The following is a 10,000-nucleotide window of genomic DNA, read 5'->3' as shown; positions in this document are numbered from 1 at the left end:
GCTCAACGGAAAATCCTTGCCCAAAACCTTTGCCCTAAGTGGTTGGTGAGCCATGAAAAATAACAGTCACCTGTTAGCCACTGTGGATCGAACCTATACTTCTATCAAAACAGACCTTGCAGTTTGTCTGTCGGTCACGCCGCTGTGAGGCAACTTTGCGGGAAGCGGCACGTAAGGTCGCGAAGCAGATAGAGTCAAAAAAGAGAGAGGATTTGCTCTTCATCCAACCACTGGTTCTCAGTCAGACTCCCTCCTCTTCCTCTCTCACCACCTCCTCTATTATTCCCCTCCCCTTCCCCCTTCCCGTCCCCCACCACCTCCATCTTCCACCGCCTCTCTTACGTGACCTTACGGAGGAGAAAGTGGTCCAACGCTTAGAGTAGCCGCTCAGACCGAAGCTTCGGAAACCTATCTATGCATTATCTATTATCTCTTTATTTTGTCATAATAAGGGGTTAAAATCTTGGCAAATATAAATTATGTTTACGATAAAAGTAATGTAATATTTTTTCTTGGAACAAAAAGTATTTTTAATAATTGTATTAATACATTAGTAATTTGAAATTCGATTATGGGCGTAATTGATTTGATATATTTTCTCCCACGTCAAATGAATGATCTCATCTGTATCTTAAGAATCAAACTAAATAATCTATACGTCATTTTACACACGCACATATATACACGCAGATACATATGGTCACCTATACTAAATATCCACCCAATAAGGGGGGTAGCCGACCCAATGTCCAGTTTCCATGACCAGACCAGTGAAACCTTCAACTCGAGGACGACAGAGACGAGTCTTCTGCCTGAGTGAATTAAATATATAAAGATAACTCGCCATCATGCCCGTGGGAAGTCCACGACCACGACTAGTTGAGTGATATCGCGCAACTGGCAGCGTGTAATGCAAGTCGATGTTATGATTGGCGTTAGTGTTTTTTTTTTTTTATCAGAAAATATCAAACGTTTTTCTTGGTGGATTTTTTCTTCTAAGATTTTTATAATTTTTTGGTTCATTGTATTTTAGTTCGTCATTCCGTTTTATTTTCATTTTTTGAAAAAGTACTATTGGCCATTAATGTACACACCTTATCTGAATAAAATCGACTGACACTTGATTCGGTAAGTTAAGACGCTCATTTTCCTTAATGCCTGTTACTTCATAAATATCTTATTAATGTTTTATGTTCAAAAAGCTCCATTTTCAGTTTTGGATTTCTATCAGTGTTCATTTCTTTTTACAAATTTTCTTCAGTTTTCCATTTCTCCTGCAAAATTTTTTGCATATATTTTCCTTTGACCTTTCTCCGTGTCTTTTCCTCCTTTCCACCTTTATTCCTTCATCTATTCCTCCTCTTTCTTCTTTAGATCTATTCCTCCATTTTTCCATGCATATTCTCTATATAAAGTTTTCAGTTTCGTTTTTCTTTTCTTAGAGTTTATTAATTCCTTCCACTCTTTTTTCCTCCCTGATCATTTTTCCCCATCAATTTCCTTCTTGTCATCATCTCTCTCCTACATTTCTTTTTGTGTCTCCTCTTGTTCACTTTTTACATGTTTATTTCTTTTTACATATTATCATTTCATAACTACTCTTACTCTTCATCTTTTCTCCGTGTTTCTTCTCCTTCACCACATTTTTATTTCGATATTTATTCCTACTGCACATTTTTTCTTTCATGTCGTTTTCTCCTCAATTTAGTACACTGCTCCTCAATTTCCATTTTTCAGATTCATTATTTCTCGATATCTATTAGTCTTTATAATTTTTTCATCATCTTTATTTTCCCCTTACTCTTTATTTATTTTTTCTTGTTTTAATTGACCACATTTTCTTCTATCCTTTTTATTTTTCCCTCCGTGATTATTCTTTTTGTTCATCTTTTCCTCCCTGTCTGTTTCCTCTCTGCCTCGAAGCGTCGTCCTTTCCTTCCACACATAGGCCATGGCAACTTTAATATTTCCCTTCTTTCATCCATTCTTTTTATTCATATATTCTCTTCTTCCTCCTCCCCTTCCTCCCTCCTCCTCCTCCTTCTCCTATTTCTTCTCTTTCTTCACAGGTCTTTTTAATTTTTCATTTTTCTTTATTCATTTACTTATTTTGTAAAACGCCCTTGTCTCATGGTATACTTTTTAATTTACTTTATTCTAGTAACATTTGTTTTTCCTCAATCATTTCTACTTTATTTCTTTCTCTTATTCTTTTTACCTCACTTCAACTTTGAGGATTTTTACTTTATCCACTGGGAAAGAAGGGCTAATAATCTATATAGTCCATAACAATACCATAAAGACAATTCAATCGTGAAGAGCTTCTTCCCTGTCGGCAGGCGATTTTATTCAGCAAAGGGGCTCAATCCTGTAAAGCTAAACAAATATTTACCGACTTATTTTATCCTGGCTACCGTCAAGCGATTTTAATCAACCAAAGGGTTCCCTACGTCAGCCAAAGGGTTATCCAGAGTTCTTACCCCTAAATAGTCTTAGAGAGAGAGAGAGAGAGAGAGAGAGAGAGAGAGAGAGAGAGAGAGAGAGAGAGAGAGAGAGAGAGAGAGAGAGAGAGACCTCGAAAAAATCCTTACCCCCACCCAAGTCCCTCTGGCATGTCACTTATCCCCCCCAATCTCTCTTTTAATCCCCCCAACCAATCTTTCTCTCCTTATCCCCCCCTCCCCACCCCCGGCCCCAACCTAATACTTCCTCCCTCTTCTCCGACACTGGTAGTCATCAACTCGTCAGTCCGAGTTCTCATTTCCATAGGCTCTCTTCAAAGACTTTATTCTGGCTGATGTAAAACGATTTTATTCATCCTTGGGGGAGGGGGGAATTGAATTATCTAATTTATTGTTTTTATTGACTTTTTTAGTCCAATTCTACACTTCATTTTACATATCATACTGATAATGGTAATAATAATAATAATAATAGTAATAACAACAATAAAAATAATACTTTAATCCACCTTATAAGGGGATGATCGGACAAAAATACACATTATAAATTTATTCTATGAAAGAGAGAGAGAGAGAGAGAGAGAGAGAGAGAGAGAGTAAAATCACTAATCTCTTCGCTCCCTTTTAGTTCCCTTGACAACTCGCAAGGGAACATATTGGCGGTGTTCTTCTCCCCTGCTACAAGGTCGGTACAGGAAAAACTTATTGCTGGGTGTCGCTGGCTAAAAAGTTGAAATCTAGATTATGGGAGCGGCGCAAATGAGTTTTGATTACTTAGAAAAGGGGACACAAGAAGGGCGAGATGGTGTGGACACGTCATAGGAATGGGTGAAGAGCGGGCGAGCGAGGGGGGGGGGGCAGAGGTGCGGGAATCAGGCTGGGAGGGGGAGGTAGGAGGGGGGGGGCGACCGAGAGGAAGACCCAGAACGACGAGGTGGACGAAAAGATAGAGATAGGAAGAGTTTGGAGGAAGAAGTGGAAGAAAACAAAGAAGATGAAGAAGAGGGAGAAGAAGAAGAATTAGAAGGAAGAATAATTGGGTGACTGTAATTTCATGTCTACAGTATGTGGCCTCTGGTGAAAAAAAAGGATTATTATTATTATTGTTATTATTATTATTATTACTCTCACCGTCACCGACAGCCACGAGCCTTTGCGGTCAACGTGGCACCAATTACGGACTGTGGAAGTGAAAAGCAACTGGGTTCTTTGTTTGGTTGGCGAACTGTTTCAAGTCACAAAAGAAAAATGTGTGACTCTGGCCCATAGGGGTGCTCCTAAGTCGTCACCCACACCGAAAGTGTTGACAACATATGCTGAAGAAGAGGAAGAGAAAGAAGCTAAGGAGAGAAAAAATATAAAAAAGAGGAAGAGAAAGAAACTGAAGATAAGGAGGAAAAATAAAAAAGAAGAGAAAGAAGGAGGAAGAGAAAGAAGTTGAAGAAGAAGAGGAAAAATAAAAAAAGAAAAGAAAAAGGAGGAAGAGAAAGAATCGGAAGAAGAGAGGAGAGAGAGAGAGAGAGAGAGAGATAGAGAGAGAAAGAGAGAGCGAGAGCGAGAGAGCGAGAGAGGACAACTTGTACTTAATAAACAATACTTAGAGTATCATTCATGGTGGCATCGCCCAGAAATCGACGTTAATGCCCCTCCCTCACTCCCTCCCTTCCCCTCCCCCCCGCCCCTCCATGGCTCTTAAACACGCAATAACTCGCTCACTTACCATTTTTTCACTCAAAATTTATTATTTTCCTTTTTTTACTTTAATGACGTTTTTTGGTTGCTGTGTGGTTTTCTTTTCTGTTTTTAATGTTTCTTTTTACATATCTATCCGCTTAATATTTATTTTATAGTCTGTTTCTTCTATATCTAGTTTGATTTATTTACAATTTTATATTTATCTTAATTCTTTATTATGGAAATTAGATATTCTATATTTTTGGTTAAATTACAACTTAACCCTGTTATCGCCGTAGTACTAGATTAAGGCAAGTTTAACTTAGATCAGATATTTAAAGAAAAAAAAAACACAATTTCATTATCACAAAGTTTACACATGACCGCCAGTATCGATTTCCGACGAGTTACTGATTCATCTAAAAATTCATTCGACCTGACTAACATCACGTGATTTCATTCAGGTGAGTGTGGGTACGAGGCCCATATACACACACACACGTGGCGCAGTGGTTAGAATTCCTGGCTGCCACTACGGCGGTCCGGGTTCGAATCCCACCCAAGGCTGAAATAATTTCAGTACCACTGTGCTGCGGGTTGTTACTCCAACTCTCGTGGGCGGGGAGCTGGGTGTGTGCGAGTGTGTAAGGTCACAGTATTACCCATAGATCGGTCATACGAGCTCTAAGTTCTCATCCGGGAGGTTAATAACTGTCGATCACGAGTCCAACACGTGATCCAAAACCATGGTGGTGAATCACACACACACACACACAAACATATATATATATATATATATATACATATATATATATATATATATATATATATATATATATATATATATAACTAGAAAAAATATATAAAGTCCACCGGGTCCGCGAGCGGCCACTCGCTCTCTCTTCGCCGTCCTTACTCTCCCTCCAGCTCTCCTTCGAAGGAGCCCCTCTCCCCCCCCATCCCGACTCCGCCCCCAAAGACCCTCCCTAATCCTAAGTCGTGCGATTTCCTCTCTATTCAAGTTCTCAGGAGGAGGAGGAGAACGAGGAGGAGGAGCAGGACGAGGAAGGGGAGCTGGAAGAGGAGGGTGAGGAAGAGCTAGAGTAGTAGGAAGAGGGGGTGGGAGGAGTATGAGGAGGTGGAGGGCAAGGAAGAGCACGAAGAGGAGAAGGAGAAGAAGAAATGGAAAGAGAACTAAGAAGAGGAGGAAGGGTAGGAGAAGGAGAAGAGAAGGAAAAAGAGGGGAAGAAAGCGGAGAAAGAGGAAACGAGGATGAGATGAAGTAGGAAAGGAGGAAAAGAAGGAAAAGGGTGAGGAGGTGGAGAAAGGCGAGATGGAAGAGAAGAGGTGGGATGGGAATGAGGAGGAGGAGGAGGAGGAGGAGGAGGAGGAGGAGGCGATGGAGAAGGAGGGGGAAGGCGAGGAGAAGAAAGACAATGAGGAAGAGAAGAAGCGAACCAATGAGGAGGAGGAGGAGGAGGCGGGTGAGGAGGAGAAGAAAGGCAATGAGGAAGAGAAGAAGAAAAACGAGGAGGAGAAGGAGGAGGAGGAGGAGGAGGAGGAGGAGGAGGAGGAGGAGGACGCGGAAGAAGAGTAAAAGACGCAGCGTTTGCTAGGCTCTACTACGCCTACAGGAAAAAGAGCAGCAGGTCGGGTTGCTTTTAGGGTCGCGGCGAGCGAGTCTTCGTATCGGAATCTCGTCCTTAACGTCCGTTCCACCATAAAATCCCGTGGTAGAATTTCTTTCCCACCGACGCTACTTTTTCGCCTCCTATGTATGTATCAAGCCGAGGTGCAGAAGGTGCAGAAGAAGGTGCAGAAGACGGTGTTTGTATTTTGACGTATTGGGAGACGTTGGTGATAGTGGTGGTTGTTGTGATAGTGGTGACGCAGGAAATTGTGGTTGTAACGTATTCTAAAATTTGTAGAAGGAAGATTGTAATACCATTCCACTGTTAGTCGCACACATACACCTGTTCTGACTGTCGCCTTGCGATTTTATTCATTCACTGCAAAACTCACTACCCCCATCGAAAGGATGAATGAATTCTTAACAACTTCCTAAAATGTAGCGCACTTCACATATTTTCTTCTGGCTAAAAATCATATTTTTATTCAATTCTAGAGCAACCCACTTTCCATGAAATAAATAAATAAATAAATGAAAACTAAATGAAGATATAAAATCAAATACCATACACATTAGACAAATTTTATTTTCTGTTGTCGGCAGGTGATTTAATTGAATAATGAAACTACTCTCCTTACCCATCTAGGGCCCTGTTCAGACTAGCGATTTGAACCGCTCGGAAACAGCTAGTCTGAAGAGGACCTTAAGCCTTATCTCGATTAATCCAACTTGTTGCCAGGGAATTCCAACCAAGTGGGAACCATCCCCAGTCAGCTCAATAACATCGTTCAGCGTTATCTAGAGTTAGATCAGCGTCCATAGGAACTTCACGAAAAACGAATAAAGACAGAAATTCCAGTAAACATACTGACGAGTTGTCCTTCCTCTACACAGGCTCTCTCTCTCTCTCTCTCTCTCCCGGGTACTTTCGATATGGGTGTCAGAGAGAAATATCTCCCCCGGTCCATCTCCAAAACCCATCAACATCCTCACCTCCACCTGGAGATGGAGCCCCGAGGGGCTGACACTCAGTCCCCGGGCTGAGTTCAAGAACTCTCTATATCATCTTTGTCTTTCCTCCATCTATTCACACGGCAAGAGCTGACAACCGGTGACTGATCCATCTTCCTACCACTCTAAGCAGGTGTGTTGGAAACAGTCTCTAAATACAACGTTTCTTCCCAGTGAAATCTATGGGAAAGGACGAAGATCGTTGCCAGCAGTTGTGAGGCAGCGGGTTTATCGTCCGTGGGACTTGGAGCACACACACACACACACACACACACACACAAACACACACACACATATATATATATATATATATATATATATATATATATCATATATGTATACACACATATATACACATGTACACGCACACATACACACAGCACTGGTACACTGCGATCCGACAATCCAACTCTGGTGGGCAAGGGGTTGGGTATATGTGTAAGGTTACAGCATTACCCATAGATCGGGTCATACATGAGCTCTAAGCTTTCATCCGGGAAGGTTATAGCTCTCAATCACAAGTCCAACACGTGATCTAAGGGGGTTTAAAGCTTTTCAATAATACTATCGATAACCGACATCGTCCTATGAACTTCTCTGATACACTAAGCCTGTCACGAGAGAGAGAGAGAGAGAGAGAGAGAGAGAGAGAGAGAGAGAGAGAGAGAGAGAGACCGTAATAATATCAATAGTAATTGTGATAATGATACAAAAATAACAATAATAATAACATTTACAACAAAAACAACAGAAAATGACATTAATGCTTATAACGTTAAAAAACATAATGACTACATTCACAACAATGATCATTTATAATAATACAATAATATCGATAGCAATAATAATAATAATAATAAAAATATTGATGGAACAACGGAAGGAAGGTATGAAGGAAGGAAGGCTGGCCCAGCCTGCTGACGATCTGGCTTCCTGCAACTGACCAATCAGCGGGCACCACGGATTGGAAACCTCCTGTCATTAAAGAGGCCCTCCATCTATACCACCACCACCACCACCACCACTACCACCTCCTCCGTCACTAACTCTATTTCTTTTCTTCGTTTCTTTTTCTTCAATGGTATTGCAACACCTTTGTTGCTGTTGTGTGCATTCTAATTAAGTCATTATGATTAAAAACACAATTTTATTCGCCTTCGGGAAACTCACTTTATAGATGCATATGCAGTAATTCCTATTTATCTATTATCATCATTAATATTAGCATTAATATAATTTTTATTATCATTATTTCATTACTTTGGTACGTGTGACTTATAAAGACAGACAGATGGACGGACGGAGGAAGATAGAAAGAGAAAGAGAGAGAGAGAGAGAGAGAGAGAGAGAGAGAGAGAGATCAGGCCGATCCGACCTGAGCACAGGAAATATTCAATAGGATGTCTCCATTCTCGGCTACTACAGGGAACACCAAGTGATCAATTATTTCCCTCTCTCTCCCTGTTTCCCCCACTCTTTCTCTCTCTATTTTCCTCTTCTCTCTATCTATCCCTCGTCTCTCTCTCGCTCTTTTTCTCTCTCCTTTTGTGTTTTTATTTTCATTAAACAGTTCTTAAAGATGATGCCAGAATATTTCATTCAATGAAGAAGAGGACGTCGTTCTAAGCTGTTCCCTATGGACGCATTGCGTGTGTGTAAGAGAGAGAGAGAGAGAGAGAGAGAGAGAGAGAGAGAGAGAGAGAGAGAGAGAGAGAGAGAGAGAGAGAGAGAGAGAGAGAGAGAGAGAGAGAGAGAGAGAGAGAGAGAGAGAGAGAGAGAGAGAGAGAGAGAGAGAGAGAGAGAGAGAGAGAGAGAGAGAGCATAACACGGAGAGGCTCTCTCCACACTACTCTGGAGACGGATGCGACTAGACACACTCCATATGCGAGAAACCCGAAGAGACGAGGGACATCTGATGGCGACGCGGGATTAATTAACCGATCCACTTATTGACTGACTAGTTGGTTCACTGATGAACCAGTTAATTGACTCATTTATTAGCGTGTTCATTATTCGGCCACCAGGTTCATTATGAACCGAAAAGGCTCCTGTCAGGACTTTGCCCTGCTCGACATCGACCCCGTCTTGTTACAAGTAACACCTACTTACCCAGGCTATTCTAGCACACAAGGCAAAGGCGGTTACGGTTACAGCTAAGTGTCTCCTGGCGTGAAATACTCAAAGATGAGCTCCGTACTTCGGACTGCCTGACTTGACAAACCACAATTTAGGTAAGTTAAGCCAATCAGGGTCCATTGCTGATCAAAGGCTTCCCCCAATTTTTGCCACGCAACTCCTGCAAACTTCTCTGACTCGTATGGGAAAGAATAGGCAGATACAGGAAAAATGTATTTCACCCCAAAATCAGAAAAAAATCGATGTCAGAGACGAACAGAACAAAGAAAGAATAGAGATCCACCAGAGTTAAATATATAAAATGTGCACCAGCGTATTGTTCATGAACACAATAGTACATTTGAATTCTACATTTCGAGTACAAAATAGTTCATCATAATGGTAATACATGCGTGTGTGTATATATCCACATATTAATTATATATATATATATATATATATATATATATATATATATATATATACATATATATGTTGTAACGATATATATTTGCATCCGCACATACTGATCCCCTTAATGTCGGTTATGGTGTCAGTGTCTATGAACCTCTTGAAACAGCTTCATCTGTTTCAGACACCTAGTGCACGCTCTTCCTGAAACCGCATACAGACTTCAGGCCCTGACTGTACATATGGGCGTAGCGGTGACGCCGTTAGCCTGTCAGGCGTGAAGGGTGCGGGTGGGGAGGAAGTGGGTAATATCCACAACGACGAAGCGCCTGTAAATATACATTATGTGGGCCAGCTGACCAAACATTCTGCTAAGACTCTGGCAGACGGCACGATGGCGACTTCGAGAGGCGTAGATAAGGAAGAGGGTTATGTATTGCTGTTGTGATAATATATTCTTACTAATAACAACAAAATCGATAGGAAAAGCAAATACTCTAAAGTAACATGTGGCAACGAAAAGAAAGACTATGAAGGCTGAAAAAATACCAGAGAGAGAGAGAGAGAGAGAGAGAGAGATGGGGGAAGAGAAAGAGAGAGAGAGAGAGAGAGAGAGAGAGAGAGAGAGATGGGGGAAGAGAAAGAGAGAGAGCTGAACTTGAGAGGTTTATCATAAAAAAGAATAAGAATAGAGGAA

General features: G+C 41.1%; 1 protein-coding gene across 4 annotated transcripts in view; it reads right to left on the bottom strand.

The window, feature by feature from the left end:
• Positions 1 to 10,000, bottom strand: part of LOC143028277 (uncharacterized) — a 1,448,808-nt gene that overhangs the window by 46,142 nt on the left and 1,392,666 nt on the right. The gene's annotated exons all lie outside the window — the stretch shown is intronic.

This window comes from Oratosquilla oratoria, chromosome 9 (assembly GCF_046742065.1).
Source record: "Oratosquilla oratoria isolate Oo_2021 chromosome 9, ASM4674206v1, whole genome shotgun sequence".
NCBI classification, from domain to species: Eukaryota; Metazoa; Arthropoda; class Malacostraca; order Stomatopoda; family Squillidae; genus Oratosquilla; species Oratosquilla oratoria.
The sequence above is the reverse complement of the archived record's forward strand: the minus strand, read 5'-3'. Positions and strand labels throughout refer to the sequence as shown.